We start from the raw sequence: 15,490 nt of genomic DNA, 5'->3' as shown, positions 1-15,490 counted from the left end.
GGCACCCCGCTGCAGTCCTCTTACCTGGGAAGTCCCATGGACGGAGGAGCCTAGCAGGCCACAGTCGATGGGGTTGCAAAGAGCCAGACACGACTTGGTGACTCAACAACGAAGACAACAAAGAACCTCATCAGGTCAGCGTGAGGCCATCCTGGAACAGGGTGGGCCCTGAATCCAGGTAGAGCAGAGTCACACAGGGAGAAGTCCTGTGAAGACAGAGGCAGAGATCAGGGTGACCTGGCTCCAAGCCCGGGGGCAGCAGGGACTGCCGAAAGCCCCCCGAAGCAGGAGAGGGGCCTGGGGCAGATTCTGTGTCCTGAAGGGTCCCACCCCGCTCACACCTTGAATTACGACTCGTGGCTTCCGGAACACTGAGGGAGTACACTCCTGTTTTTTAGGCCACCCCGTCTGTGGCCATTTGTTAGGTCTGCCCCAGGAAGCTTGTGTCGTGCCTCAGAGGAGGGGGTAGACATAGAGGGCCCTGGGGTCAGGGTTCCCGCCCCCATAGACGCACCCCTCCCACTGGGCCCTGCCGCCCAGTGCGGCCACCAGGGCTCGGGAGCAGGCACTGTCCGGAGTGCCCCCCTCTTTAGTTAGTTACCAGGCAAGGAACTTTATCAACCTTGTTCCAAACTTCATTCCCAGGCTTCTTCAGCTTTAGTTGCGCGGAATGAATTGTGGATCAGCAAAACCAGAAGAGAACTGTAATGTCTAAGGGATTTGAACTTAAAAATATCAGAAATCTAGATCTTATCAGCTCCAGAAATTGAGTTATGTTAGTTAGACCACAATCAGAATAGAAACGGGCAGCTCTTCAAGCCTGATCTGCTTTCGAAATGCTCTCCATTCTACTGGTCTCACTCTGGGAAGCCCCTCTGGCCTCCAGTCTCCCTCCCACCCAGCCCCGAGGCCTCCCCCAGACCCTCCGGCTGGGCCAGGGCCGAGTAGCCCCCATGGAGGCGAGAGAGCTTGCTGAGGTCACAGGTGCAACCGGTGCACTTGGCCGTCTGGGAGGGGCCTCAGCTCAGTGTGTGCGGGGCTCGGCCGCCTGCCTTGGGGGCTGCTCAGCCAGGTACTGGGGACGTGGTGCCCGGACAGATGGGCTCGGGGCCGGCGCTCACGTGTAGGTCCTCCTGGGCCTGTGGGGTAGTCGGCCTCCTCTCCCACGGACACCGGGCTGTGGAAGCAGGGAGAAGCGCCTCCAGTTGTCCTGCTGGCACACTGGGCTTTGTCTCCGCACTGCGTTTGGGCCTGTAAAGCGTGGCTCCCCTGCGTCCCACCTGGGGCCCCTCCCACCTCTCCAGAGCCTGTCGGGGCGTGTACAGGGCAGGCTTGGGTGAGCAAACATGGGCCCTCCAGCCTGCTGCACACGGGCCCCCTGTGGGCCTGACCGTGACGTGCTGTGGCCCCAGATCAGTGTGTGGTGCCGGGGCTGGCGGCCACCACACTGCCCAGGCCCCTGGCCAGAGGCAGGCGTGTAGTCCTGGCAGAGCTCTGCGCCCCCTAAGACCCCACATCCCTGCGGCCCTGTTCAGTGCAGCCCCTCGGACCTTGGGGTGGGGTTGGTGTAGAGTTGGGGAAGGACACCTCGAGGACCTCCCAGGAGGAGCGTGTTTCAGGGAGAGGCTCTTCTGCAGCCCCCAGTGCGCCGAGACCTCCCCGATCCAGCCTGTCAGGGCCACTGTGGTGGACCTTCCCCTGGGTCTCCACCTGGGCATTCATGGCCTCCTTGTGCCCTCCTGGTCTGGGCATCAGTCCTGCCCTCCTCACCACTCTGCAGTGATGGCCCACCACAGCTGGCCTGGCCTTCTCTTCCTTCTCTGCCTGGGCTTCCACTTCTGTCCTTAATATTCCCTCTGCCTGGACACTTACTAGATCAGTCTGCACCGTGGACTGTTAACTTGAAGGTTCCCATCATCCAGCCTTCCACGATCATCCATTCTCAAGGTCCCTGCCTCTCCCAAGCTGGGCTCTGAGAGGCCCTGCCTCCTCTCTGGGCCCCCAGAGTTAGTTTCCTGAGGCTGCTACAGCAAAAAACCTTAAACCGGGAGGCTTGAAGCCACTGAAGTCTCTTCCTGGGCATGTATCCAGAAAAGATGAAAACTCTGATTTGAAAAGATACATACTCCGCAGTGTTCACAGCAGCACTGTTTACGATAGCCAAGATGTGGAAGCAGCCCACGTGCCCAGTAACAGATGACTGGATTAAGAAGATGTGGTGCAATTATACAGTGGAGTATTACTCAGCCATAGAAAAGAATTAAATAAAGCCATTTGCAGCAACATGGATGAACCTAGAGATTATTACACTAAATGAAGTAAACCAGACAAAGATATCACATGACATCTCTTATATATGGAATCTAAAAAAATGGTACAAATGAATTTGTAAAGTAGAAACAGGCCCATAGACATAGAAAACAAACTTTTGGTTACCAAAGGAGTAGGCAGGGAGGGATAAATTAGGGGTTTGGGATTAACAGATACACACTACTTTATATAAAATAAACAACAAGGACCTACTCCTGATACATAGCACAGGAAACTGTATTCGGTGTCTTGTAATAACCTACAGTGGAAAAGAATCTGAGAATGGATGTGTGTGTGTGTGTGTGTGTGTGTGTATTTATTTGTATAACTGAATCACTTTGCTATACATCTGAAACTAATACACTAAGTAACTAAGTAAGTTACTGTACTAACTAGTACAGTAAGTCAGCTGTATTTCAATAAAAGCTGTCTGCTTTGGGGAAGAAATGAATTTAATAATGATGTAAGAATTCAGTAATAGTGGGACTTCCCTCGCAGTCCAGTGGTTAAGTCTCTATGCTTTCAGTGCATGGGGCACGGGTTTGATCCCTGATCAGGGAAAATCCCACATGCTGCGTAGTGCAGTTAAAAAAAAAAAAAAATCAAAGGATTAAATACTACCAGAGGTTCCCCAGTGGCTCCTCAGTAAAGAATCTGCCTGCATTGCAGGAGCCATAGGAGACTCGGGTTCGATCCCTGGGTCGGGAAGATCCCCTAGAGGAGGGTATGGCAACCCACTCCGGTATTCTTGCCTGGAGAATCCCATGGGTGGAGGAGCCTGGAGGGTTACACTCCATGTTATTGTAAAGAGTCTGTCACGACTGAAGCGACTGAGCATGCAGAGCACACATGCAAACAGAGATTCAAAACAAAAACAGGAAAAAACAAAAACCAGAAGTCTACTTCGTCATGGTTCTGGAGACAGGAAGTCCGTGGATCCAGATGTGGGCAGGGTTGGATTCTTCTCGGAGCTCCGAGGGGAAATCCATCCCAGGCCTCTCCCCCAGCTCTGGGGGCTGCTGGTAAGCCTTTGAGGCCCCTTGTCTGCAGCTGCGCCCCCCGATGTCTGCCTCCACCTTCACCTGGCCTCCTTCCTGCCTTCCGTGTTCTCTTCCTGTAAGGACACCAGTCACTGGATTTAGGGGTCTCCCCAAATCCAAGATGACCTCATCTCAAGAGCCTTAACTAATTACAACCGCAAAACCTGTTTTCAGACAAGTCTCCATCCTGAAGTTCCATATGGGCCTACAGCCCGAGTTGAGGGGCTGAGCGGATTCACCCCAGGCTGGTCCTGCGCCTTGGTGCTGCCTCACACATGCCCCTGGTGAGCAGGCACATGACTTTACATTTAGGCAGCTGATTGCAGAAACGCCAGCTGTGGTTTTCCACCCATCATGTCTCTCTTGCCAGCAGCCCCGGGGACAGCACGCATCTCTTGTCACCTCTGCCTCACTGACTTCCGGCCTCTCAAGCCCAGGCCCAGAGAAGACCCTTCTTTGCAGGCCACCCCATCCTGTAGCCTGGGGGCTTCTGCTGGAAGAGTCCTAGGCTCCCTGGCTTTGCCTGGGCCTGCCCAGCCGAGGGTGATCCCAGAGGACGCAGGGTGTGGGGTGATTCTGGGCTTCCCAGTTCCAGATACAGCTGTCGATGGTCCCTTCCTGGGGACGAGAGCTGGTCCCCTAGGCGCTCACGGAGGCTGGGCACGCAGGGCCCCAGCTGTCAGGCTGGCTGGCCCACCAGCCAGACACAGGCCAGCTGCTTGCCTGTGACAGGGAGCTGTGGGCCAGATTGCGGCCCCCAGATTGCTGTGTGGAAGCCCTAGCATCCAGCGTGACCAGAGGTGGAGGATGGGGCTTTGAGAGGTGCTTGAGGTAACGTGAGGTCATAGGGAGGCATCCTGAGTCCATAGGGCGGGTGTTCTCTTAAGAGGGGGAGAGGGGGAGACTTGCCCCTGAGCACACCCCGAGGAAAGGCCACGCGTGGACCCTGGGCCACAGCGGCTGCCTGCAGACGGCGATCACCGGAGGTCGTGCTGGCAGCCTCCTCCCAGACTCCAGCCTCCACAACTGTGAGAAATAAAAGCCGCCCATTCTGTGGGATTTGGTTATGGTGACCTGAGCTAATACAGAGGGTTATTTTAATCCTTGTTTTTTTTTTTTTTTTGGCCTCACCACATGGCACGTGGGATCTTACTTTCCCAACGAGGACTCGAACCCTCACCCTCTGTCTTGAAAGTGCGGAATCTTAACCACTGGACTTCCAGGGAAGTCCCCGGAGGGTTATTTTGGAAGGAAGGGGTCAGGAAAAGCTTTTTGAGGATGTCGTGTTTGAGCTGAAACCCAAAGAATGAGAAGGAACTCCGTGGAAGGTTCCAGAAAAGGGGGCGATGGGTGCAAGGGCCCAGAGGCGGGAGGCATGGGAGGGCCTTCTGGGCCACCAGGAAGTTGCAGTTCGCCAGGGCAGGAGTCTGGATCGTACCCGAGGCCTCGTTCCCTTTTCAGGCGGCCTCCGAGCTAGCCTGTCCTTCCCCCAGGGCCTCAGTTTCCCTACTTGTCAAGTGGAGGGGAGCCCTCTCCCTCTGAGGGCTGCTTCAGGGTCCCGCCCAGAGTGGGCGCCTGGCTGGCGGGCCGGGGGAGAGGCCCCCAGGCGCCAGCTGTGCTGCACTCAGACCTCGAGGGACCCTTCCTCCTCCCCAGCCCCAGCGTCTGGGCTCAACAACCACCACCGCCGAAGGAAACAAAACGAGCTCACAGCGGACCCTCTGATTCCTCCAGGGTTGGGGATTTGGCAGCGGCAGCCGAGGCTGATTAAAGGCATTCCGAGGCACACTCGGTGTTTGTGTATCTGGTTCTGTATTTACACTTTGGGAACGAGCGAGGAGGCAGCTGGGGAGTGTCTCCACCGGCCAGGGGCCGGGGGCTGGAGTGACTCAGCCTGGAATCCGAGCTCGGCCACATGCCTGTGACGCTTTCATTCATTCCCTGATTCATTCATTATTCCTTCCTGTGCTCAGCAGACGTGTCATGAGAAACTCCAGTGTACCAGGCACACTTCGGGGGGGTCAGCCTGGCCTCGCCCCACTGTGGAGCCCTCCCTTGGAGTGGGGGCCCATGCTGGGGTGGGGCTGGGGTAGCAACAAAGTTAACAACAGTGAGTTTTTATTATTTTGTGCCTTGTGGGATCTTAGGTCCCCAACTAGGGATTTTTTTTTTTTTAATATATTTATTTGGCTGCACTTGTTCTTAGATCCTTGACCAGGGTTCGAACCTGAGCCCCCTGCCGTGGGAGCAGGGAGTCTTAGCCATTGAACCACCAGGAAAGTCCCCTTAACTGGTGACTGAAACAGGGGCCTCGGCAGAGAAAGTGTGGAGTCCTAACCATCGGAGTGTCAGGGCATTCCCAATGACAGTGAATTAAAAATGACCTAAAAACTGAAGTGGAAGAGAGCAACCTGTAAAATTCCTAGAAGGAAGCAGTACAAGTACAAGCACAGAATTGGACCCTGTCAGCGTTGAAAACTTCTGTGCGTCGAAAGACTGTCAAGAGAATGAAAAGACAGAGAAAGAAAGTATTTGCAACCGTAGAGCTGTGCATGTGTGTTAGGTCGCTTCCGTTGTGTTCCGGCTCTTTGCGACCCTATGCACTGTGGCCCACCAGGCTCTGATAAGAGGTTAAGATTCCAGATGTTAAGCTGCATTATAGCACAGGGAGCTCAGCTGGGTCCTCTGATGACCTAGAGGGGTGGGATGGTGGGGTTGGGAGGGAGGCTTAAGGGGATATAGGTATACATATAGCTGATTAACCAAGGGCTTCCCTGGTGGCTCAGACATTAAAGTCTGCCTGCAAAGCAAGAGACCCGGGTTCGATCCCTGGGTCAGGAGAAGAGAAATGACAACCCACTCCAGTGTTCTTGCCTGGGAAATCCCATGCAGAGGAGCCTGGCAGGCTGCAGTCCATGGGGTCACAAAGAGTTGGACACGACTGAGCAACTAATACTTATAGCTGATTGACATTGTTGTACAGCAGAAATGAACACAATATTGTAAAGCAGTTATACTTCAATTAAAAAAAAGACCTAGAATATATATTCAGTAAGGAAAAAAAACATGCAACTCGGTGTTTAAAAAGGGCGAAGGACTTGGCATTTCTCCAAAGATACACAAATGGCCGGTAAGCACATGATAAGATGCTCAGCGTCAATAGTCGTCAGGGAAATGAAAATCAGAGCCAGAATGAGGTACCACCTCCCACCCGTCAGGATGGCTGCTGTCAAAACAGCAGAAATAAACCAGTGTTGGTGAGGACGTGGGGGAATGGGAACCCTTGTACACCGCTGGTAGGAACGTAGGATGGTGTGGTAGCTGTGGAAGACAGTCTGGTAGTCCCTCGATAAGATAAATATGGAATTACCATATGACCCAGCAGTTCTCCCTGTAGGTGTGTTCCTGAGGGGTTTGAAAGCAGGGACTCAGGCAGGTGCTTGTACACGCACGTCCACAGCAGCATAGTCACAGTCGCCAGGAGGTGGGGCGACACCCGGCCATCAGCAGACGAACGGATAAACGCAGCATGGCCCATCCATGCGGCGGAATGTTGATTCAGACATAAAAGGAGTGAAGCTCTGACACAACGCGGATGAACTCTGAAAACATGCCAGGAGAAAGAAGCCAGACACAGACAAATAGTGTGTGGTCCCCTTTGTGCGTGTTAAAGTCACTTCAGTTGTGTCTGACTCTGCAGCCCTTACGGACTGAAGCCCGCCAGGCTCCTCTGTCCATGGGATTTCCCGGGCAAGAATACTGGAGTGGGTTGCCATTTCCTTCTCCAGGGGATCTTCCCGACCCAGGGATCGAACCCACATCTCTCATGTCTCTTTCGTCGGTGGGCTGGTTTTTTACCAGCAGTGCCACCTGGGAAGCCCAATCCCCTTTGTATGAAATGTCAGGAATAGGCAAATGCAGACAAGTAGGAAACAAGTTGGTGGTTGTGGGGCTGTGAGGGGGCTGAGGGGCGACTGTTAATGGGCACTGGGTCTCTTTTGGGGTGATGAGAATGCCCTTGACCTAGCTAAAGGTGATGATCGGACAGTACTCTGGATGTACTAGATGACACTGATTTGTGCACCTTAAAATGGTTCATATTCTGTTGCGTGACTTTGATAAAGAAGAAAGGAAAAAGTTTAAAAAGAGAAAAAAGCGCCCTCAGGCCTTCCTGGTTGGGCGCCTGTGCCAGCGCAGCAGTCTGCCTGAGCCCCAGGTGTTTGTTCCCAGGGTGGGCAGCAGAGGTGTGGGGAGAGACAGGTCGTCCGGCGGCTGTGGTGAATGCAGCCTGGGAGGGCCTGCCTCCCCTCCTCAAACTCTCGTCTGGTGCTGGAGCAGCTGAGACCGGGCAGCCTCTTGGGGCCGGTTCCTTGGAAAGAACCTGCAGGGACACAGCCAGACAAAAGTGGGGCACAGGCACCCGTGGGGAACGCTGGCTCTGGAAAACGCAGCTGCAGCTCCACGAGATTCAGAGTCAGATCCTTTCAGGGGCTCTCGGGGCCTCCCTCCAAAGGCCCCTCTGGCTGCTGGAACGCTTGGAGAACCTGGCAAAGCCCGGGTCCCTCCCTTCCTGGGGACAGCCTCCAAAAGTGGCCCCTCCAAAGGCCCCTCCGGCTGCTGGAACGCTTGGAGAACCTGGCAAAGCCCAGGTTCCTCCCTTCCTGGGGACAGCCTCCAAAGTGGCCCCTTCAAGGGCCCCTCTGACGTCAGCCACCTCCTGAGGACTCCTCCTTGGGGAGCCCAGTGGGCGGGGCTTCAGGCCAGGGTGTGAGAATCCCCTGGGGTCCTGCTCAGCACTCAGGTCCCCAAAGGGTGGTGCCCTCTCGATGGATTTGCTCTCCACCTCCCTCTCATGAGTGGTTCTTTGCCCGTGTGCCCGGGAAGCTGTCTCTTCATCCTTGGGCCTCAGTTTCCCCAGAGACAGGGTGCTCTGTCCCACGTGGGCACGGGAGGCACACGGTCCCGCCTGGGGTTCCGAGCACACTGAGTCATTGGTCCTGCACGCACAGGTTCTTCCAGCGTCCGGTCTCTCAGTACCCACGGGGATGCCATGCCGCATTGTTGTGCCAGGGTCCTCGCAGGGCTGACAGTCTGATGGCAAGAGTTAGACCTTGAGTGGTTTTGGAGAGTGAGCCGTGGAGGTGACCCCACAGAGGAAAGGTGCACCGTGTTGGGCCGGCCCAGCGGGAAGAACCTCTTGGAGGAAGGAGTGCCAGTGCAGAGGCCCTGAGGCAGCCCCCTCGGTGGGCGAAGTGCGGTGACTCGTGGGGAGCAAGGGGCCAGATAGTGCAGGCCTTTGTGGCGAGAGGGGGAAGCAGGTCTGCTCAGAGCTCGAGGCTCCTCCCGGACCCTCTACTGTGGCCCCCACGCCTGCCCTGGCTTTGCAGGACAGAGCTCAGCCTTCAGCGTGGCCACTCCCCTTAATCTCATTAGGAGGCTGGCCAGTTGCCATGGTGGTTGTGATGGGCCCGAGCAGGGCTGGCTCCTTCCAGACAGCGAGGCCTGGGAGGAGCTGACAGATGGGAATTCATTGCATCCTGTGGGGTCTCAAAGGATTGGGACTGCCCTGGGGAGGTGATTGCATCTCCCATGCCTCTCAGGGCCACTGGCCCGCGATTGTGCCCAGTAGGGGTGAGGACACAGAAATGGGATACACGCCTTGCAGGGCAGCTCTGTCCCCGTGGGGTCCCTCCAGCAAGGGGGTTGGGGGAAGCTGGAGAAGTCACCGTTTCCCCACCGTTCTGTAGGGGCAGTGGGGATGGGTGTGGGGGGTCGGTCCTGACTCAGGCTGGGTCAGGGACCAGAGGGGCTTTCCTGCCTAAAAACAAGGGCCCCAGGGCTGAGGCAGGACTTGAGGTGGCCTTTTAAAGAATCTGCTTACTTTCTGGCCGTGTTGGGCCTGGGTTGCAGCGCACGGAACGTTTTGTCACAGCGCGTGGAGCCTTTGGCTGTGCTGTGCGGACTCAGTAGCTTGCGGCACGTGGGCTTGGTTTCCCCAAGGCACTTGGCACCTTAGTTCCCCCGACCAGGGATCGAACCCTCAGCCCAGCGCTGCATGCATGTGTGCGGGCTAAGTCCTTCAGTCAGATCCGATTCTCTGTGACCCTGTGGACTGTAGCCCGCAGGCTCCTCTGTCCATGGGATTCTCCAGGCAAGAGTACAAGAGTGGGTTGCCATTTCCCCCTCCAGGGAGGATCTTCCCGACCCAGAGATCAAACCCATGTCTCTTATGTCTCCTGCATTGGCAGAGGGGTTCTTTACCACTAGCACCACCAGGGAAGTCCCCCTGAGGAGGCTTTTTACAGTGAGACTCGTGCTGCATCCCCACCTCGATAGAGCCGACGTGGTCGAGTTGATGCTCTGACTCGAAGCTTCCAGATGAGGTGGTGTGCTCTGATCTGTGATGTGACGTGGCCTCTGTGACGCTCTGTGGTCCCAGCTGCCCACTGGTCCACAAGGTTATCCAGGAGTCAGGTTCCAGGAGTGGAGTCTCTGCCCTACTTGGCCACTTCTGAGCCGGGTGACCCTAGGCCGTTCCTTTGCCTGCTTAGCCTCAGTTTTCCCATCTGGAAAGTGGAGTATGCTGGGAACCCTCTCAAAGGTCCTTAGATTGAGATGTGTCCCCTCAAAAGATATGTCCACATGCTCACCCGTAGCCTGGGAACGTGGCCTTACTTGGCAAGAGCACTTTTGCAGATGTAATTAAGGGTCCCAAGATGAGACGATTCTGAAATAGGATGGGCTCCGAATCTAATGACAGGTATTGTTCTGAGAGAAAGGAGAGGGGGTGTGAGACACAGCCACAGAGGGGAAGGCTGTGTGGAGACGGAGGCAGAGGTCGGAGCCATGAGCCAAGGATGCCCAGAGCCCCCTCAGGCCGAGAGAGGCCGGGGGTGGATCCTCCGTCTGTGGTTCTGGAAGGAATCAACTCTGCCCGCACCTTGATCTTGGACTTCACCTCTGGACTTGTGAGGGAGTGAATTCCTGTTGTTCTAAGCCATCCACTTGATGGGAATTTGTTACAGTCAGCCCAGGATACTTAAGACAGGGCATTTGTGATGCTTAAATGCACTGATACAGAGAAGGGCTCTGTGCCCCATGGTGGCGGGGGGCTCTGGGGTGCCATCTGCGGCACATGGGGTGGGGAGATGCTGAGCAGAGGAGAGGCTGAGGTCAGCGCTGTGCTTCTGGTTGTCTGGTGTGGCCCCATCGGCCCCATCTCAGACCCTAGGGTGTGGCCCCACGGGCTTGGCTGATTGGTTCACACCTGAGAGCAGGAAGGTTTGAGAGGCATGAACTGGACTGTTCTGGAAAGATCTGGGGCTGCAGAGTGCTGGTGGGAGGCCAGGCCAGATATATGACAGCACGCCTGGGGCCCCGTGTGGCCACATGCAGGGTCGGCACCAGACACATTGTGCCTGGCAGACCGTGCATCCCGGGTGCCCACCTCCTGGAGGGGCAGGAAGGGGACGGTAGGCAGGGTCTCGGCTCAGGCATTTGTTTGTTTTGTTTCAATACTGAATTTGTTTATTTGGCTGCACTGAGTCTTAGTGGCGGCACACAAGATCTTTTCTTTTTAGTACTTATGTATTCTTGGTCCCACCGGGTCTTCACTGCTGTGAGCAGCCTTTCTCTAGCTGCAGTGAATGGGGGCTGCTCTCCATTGCAGCGCACACACGTCCCACTGCTTTGCTTCACTAGTCGCAGCACGCAGGTTCAGCAGGTGTGCGTGGGCTAAGTTACTCCACATGTGCGATCTTCCCGGGCCGGGGATCGAACCCGTGTCTCCTGCACTGGCAGGCGGGCTCCAGATGGGGATCTTTAGTTGCGGCATGCGGGATCTTCTTTCCCATCACTTCATGGGAAATAGATGGGGAAGCAGTGGAAACAGTGTCAGACTTTATTTTTGGGGGCTCCAAAATCACTGCAGATGGTGACTGCAGCCATGAAATTAAAAGACACTTACTCCTTGGATGGAAAGTTATGACCAACTTAGATAGCATATTTAAAAGCAGAGACATTACTTTGCCAACAAAGTTTCCTCTAGTCAAGGCTATGGTTTTTCCTGTGGTCATGTATGGATGTGAGAGTTGGACTGTGAAGAAGGCTGAGTGGCGGAGAATTGATGCTTTTGAACTGTGGTGTTGGAGAAGACTCTTGAGAGTCCCTTGGACTGCAAGGATATCCAACCAGTCCATTCTGAAGGAGATCAGCCCTGGGATTTCTTTGGAAGGAATGACGCTAAAGCTGAAACTCCAGTACTTTGGCCACCTCATGCGAAGAGTTGATTCATTGGAAAAGACTCTGATGCTGGGAGGGATTGGGGGCAGGAGGAGAAGGGGACGACAGAGGATGAGATGGCTGGATGGCATCACCGACTCGATGGACGTGAGTCTGAGTGAACTCCGGGAGTTGGTGATGGACAGGGAGGCCTGGCGTGCTGCGGTTCATGGGGTTGCAAAGAGTCGGGCACTACTGAGCGACTGAACTGAACTGAACTGTGAGATCTAGTTCCCTGATCAGGGACCGCACCCACCCCCTTGCCTTGGATGCGAAGAGTCTCAGCCACTGCAGCAGTAGGGAAGTCGAGGGCCAGGCACTTTGGATCGTGCAGATGTGGCTAGACAAACCGAGGGGCATATGGGGAGAGTCTGGGTCAGTGGTGCTCTTACTGTTGTGATTTTCTTCCTTTTAACTCAGTGGAGGAAGAGGGTAGCTTTAGAGGAAGCTGGGTGGGCGATTCGGGAACTCCCTCTACCATCTTCGCAGTTTTTCTGTGAACCTAAACCTTTGATAATGAAAATGGAGGTTAAGAGCAACAACAGTGAGAATTCCCTTGCACTCCAGTGGTTAGAACTCTGTGCTTCGAATGCAGGGTTAGAGAGGCAGTCCCTCGTTGGGGAACTAAGATCCGACATGCCTTATAACAATAGCAATAACAACAAAGCCATAGGCCAATGTGAAGGTGACTTGGGGGGCCTGCTCCTTGAGTGGGGTGTCAGGGAGGCCCCTCCAGGGTGGATGTGGAGCTGTCACAGGCGGCTCCCTGGGGTAGGGGGAGCACAAACTCAGGGTGCTTTGGTATTGGATGTCTGGAGGGAGTGAGGAATGGGGAGAGCAGAGGGCAGGGAGGCACCTGTGAAAGTGAGTGACAGGGCACCTGCCCACCCTCCGCATCTGGAGTGGGGTCTGCTCTCACAGTGGGGGAGCCTGGTCTTGGACCCCAGGCTGTCGGACCCTTGGGCCAGAAGCTAAGGGGGAGCCAGAGAGGCGCAGCTCCTCTGTGCCAGCAGGTCTTGTCCAGGCGTCACCACCCTGCCGTGCTGCCTTCCGCCAAAACCCACGGGAACGGGGCAAGGGGAGGGGCAGGCCCAAGCCTCAGGGCAGCAGGGGTTGTGTCAGTGTCCTGAAAGGTTCTCGCGTGGCCTCCAAGTGGGGCTGTCACCTGGCTCGTGGAAGTCTGCTCCCGAGCGTGGGAGCCGTGATGTTCGTTCACTCGTTCACTCGGTTACTCACCCCGAGTTCTTGTGCTCCTTTGTTCCACCAGCAGGTGCTGCTGAGGGTTAGACCCTGGCTTGGATGCTGGGTTTATGGAGAGGTTGGGGGTAGGGCAGGAAGTGCCTTCAAGAACCTCTCTCTGGGCAGAGGGATGCAGGAGGAGGGACTGTGGTTTGACGGGGGAAGAGGCCTGAGCTCTGTGTCCAGCAGTTGGTCAGACCCTGCCCAGTGGCATCACTCTCTTGTCCTCCTTGGGCACCCTTGGAGGCATCAGGCCCATGGGTGGAGCCCAGGCTGGCACCTCCCCACCCCAGCGTCTGCTTACTCCTGGGGTTTCCTGGCCAGGCATGTGACAGCAGTCAGCCCCTGCGAAAGTTCAGGGCCCCTTAAGACCACCTTCACTTCTGACACCAGCTACAGAGACTGAGGGTTCCTAATACTATACTGGGACTTCCCTGGTGGCTCAGATGGTAAAAAGCCTGCCTGCAATGTGGGAGACCTGGGTTCCATCCCTGGGTCAGGCAGATCTCCTGCAGAAGGAAATGGCAACCCAGTCCAGTGTTCTTGCCTGGAGAATTCCACAGACAGAAGAGTCTGGAGGGCTGCAGGCCATGGAGTCACAGAGTCAGACACGACTGAGCGACTGAAAAAAAAAACAACACTACACTCAGCTCAACGGTTCACTGGAAGGACTCAGAAGTCACTGAAGACCTTCCTACTCACGGTCATGGTCTGTTTCTTAGGAGTTCTATCTATTCCTTTGTTTTTATTTACAGCTGCACTGGGTCTGTTGCTTTGCGTGGGCTTTCTCTAGTTGTAGCAGGCGGGGGCCCTTTCTAGTTGCCGTGCCTGGCTTTCTGTTGGGGTGGCTTCTCTTATCGCAGATCATGAGCTCTGGAGCACAGCACACGGGCTTACTTGCCCCATGCCGTGTGGGATCTTCCTGGACCAGGGATCCAACCCATGTCCTCTGCATTGGCAGGTGGATTCTGTAACTACTGGACCGCCAGGGACACCCTCGGTCATGGTCTGCTACAGTGAGAGGATACAGGTCACAGTTGGAATGGGGCAGTGGCCAGCAGACTTCCGAACACAGCTGGAGGACTCCTTTCCCCGTGGAGTCACGCGGACAGCGCCTGCTTCTCCCAGCACCAGTGTGTGGTGGCACGCCCGGGGCTGGCAGCCGTGGGTCTCCCCAAGCCTTGGGGTCCAGGGTTTTTCCTGGGGTTCACCATTCAGACGCAGCCCCAGCAGAGGAAGAGCTGAGAACCTCGGTGGCCTGAGCCCCCCACCCTTGCCCACACTGTTAGCAGAGATACCCAGTGTGGCCCGGGGCCCTAGGCAAACAAGCACACTTTTCTGTGGCAGGACCTTCACTTCCCAGGAGCTGGGAGCAAAGGTCAAACAGCCCTGGGCCAGGTTAACTCTTTAAAGTGAAAGTGTTGGTCTTTCCAACTCTTTGTGACCCTGTGGACTATAGCCCACTAGGCTTCTCTGTCCATGGGATTCTCCAGGCAAGAATACTGGAGGGGATTGCCATTTCCTTTCCCAGGGGCTCTTCCCAACTCAGGTCCGACCCAGGGATCAAACCCAGGTCTCCTGCACTGCAGGCAGATTCTTCACCAGCTGAGCCGCCTGGGAAGGCCTGCCTGTGGCGCTCCACGTACAACCAAGAATGAGTACGGGGGTTCCCCAGAGGCAGGGAGGGGTCCACACTGGGTCCACTCCGGAGGCCGTACCGCAAAGCCTGACATTCCCGCAACAAAGTGGGTGGGGTTCGGGGGCCCCTGTGGAAAGGAGAGGCTTCAGCCGAGATGGCTTGGAGGGCCAGTATTATTGCAGACACACAGCCGTGAGCGGCGCGTTCCCCTTCTGGGCTCCCTCGGCCCGGAAGGTGTGATGTGAGCACTTCCAGTATCACACGCCTGGTGTTTACGCGCACACACACAGTCAGTCTGGACAGCCTACTCTATGGGAGGGGAAACTGAGGCCCAGGAGGGGGCTGCAGCCTCCAGGGCCAGGTGGTACTTGAGCGGTGGGGATAAATGTGGGTTCCTGCCCTGTGGCTCAGACACAAGAAGGGCCTGGGGGGCGGGTCTCAGGTCCAAGGACACCCGAGCCCACCCTGCTTGGCCTCGCCTGACCCCTCCTGACCAGGGGCTGGCCTGTTTCATCCTGCGTGCCCCCGGGCCCTGGGGAGGAGGGACCCAGGGTGTTCATGGTGAGCATCTCCAGCTTTTGGAGTCAGGGTCTGGGGCCAGCAAATGCCTGAGAGCCACCCGTGGAGGAATGGAGCGGGGTTAGGCTCCCTCCCGGCCCCGCCGCCCTTCACAGGAAACAGCTGTTTACCTGGGTGAGGTGCTCGGCCGGGCCAGCGGCCAGTTCCTGAGCTTTACTTCCACCTCCGGTGTCCAAGGCCCCCCAGGAAGCCGGGGCTGGCGTGGGAGAGTGGGGCGGCGTGGGCGGCCAGCGCGCGGCACGCTGCCAGGAGCTGTTTGTGAGGGAACGTGAGCTGCTCTTGTTGTGTACACAGTGTCGACCCTAGCAACCATCCCAGCCGGCCGGGGCGGACGCCCACCCCTCCCCTGGTGCCCAGCGGCCGCCCCTCTGTCACGGTACTTCATCCCAGGGCAGATTGATGG

At 56.3% G+C, this 15,490-nt stretch overlaps 1 protein-coding gene across 3 annotated transcripts in view; it reads left to right on the top strand.

Annotated features, from left to right (window-relative positions):
- CRTC1 (CREB regulated transcription coactivator 1) overlaps positions 1 to 15,490 on the top strand; it is an 85,150-nt gene that overhangs the window by 35,316 nt on the left and 34,344 nt on the right.

Source organism: Bos taurus, chromosome 7 (genome assembly GCF_002263795.3).
Source record: "Bos taurus isolate L1 Dominette 01449 registration number 42190680 breed Hereford chromosome 7, ARS-UCD2.0, whole genome shotgun sequence".
In the NCBI taxonomy this organism is placed as follows: domain Eukaryota; kingdom Metazoa; phylum Chordata; class Mammalia; order Artiodactyla; family Bovidae; genus Bos; species Bos taurus.
This window is presented reverse-complemented; position numbering and strand designations above follow the sequence as displayed.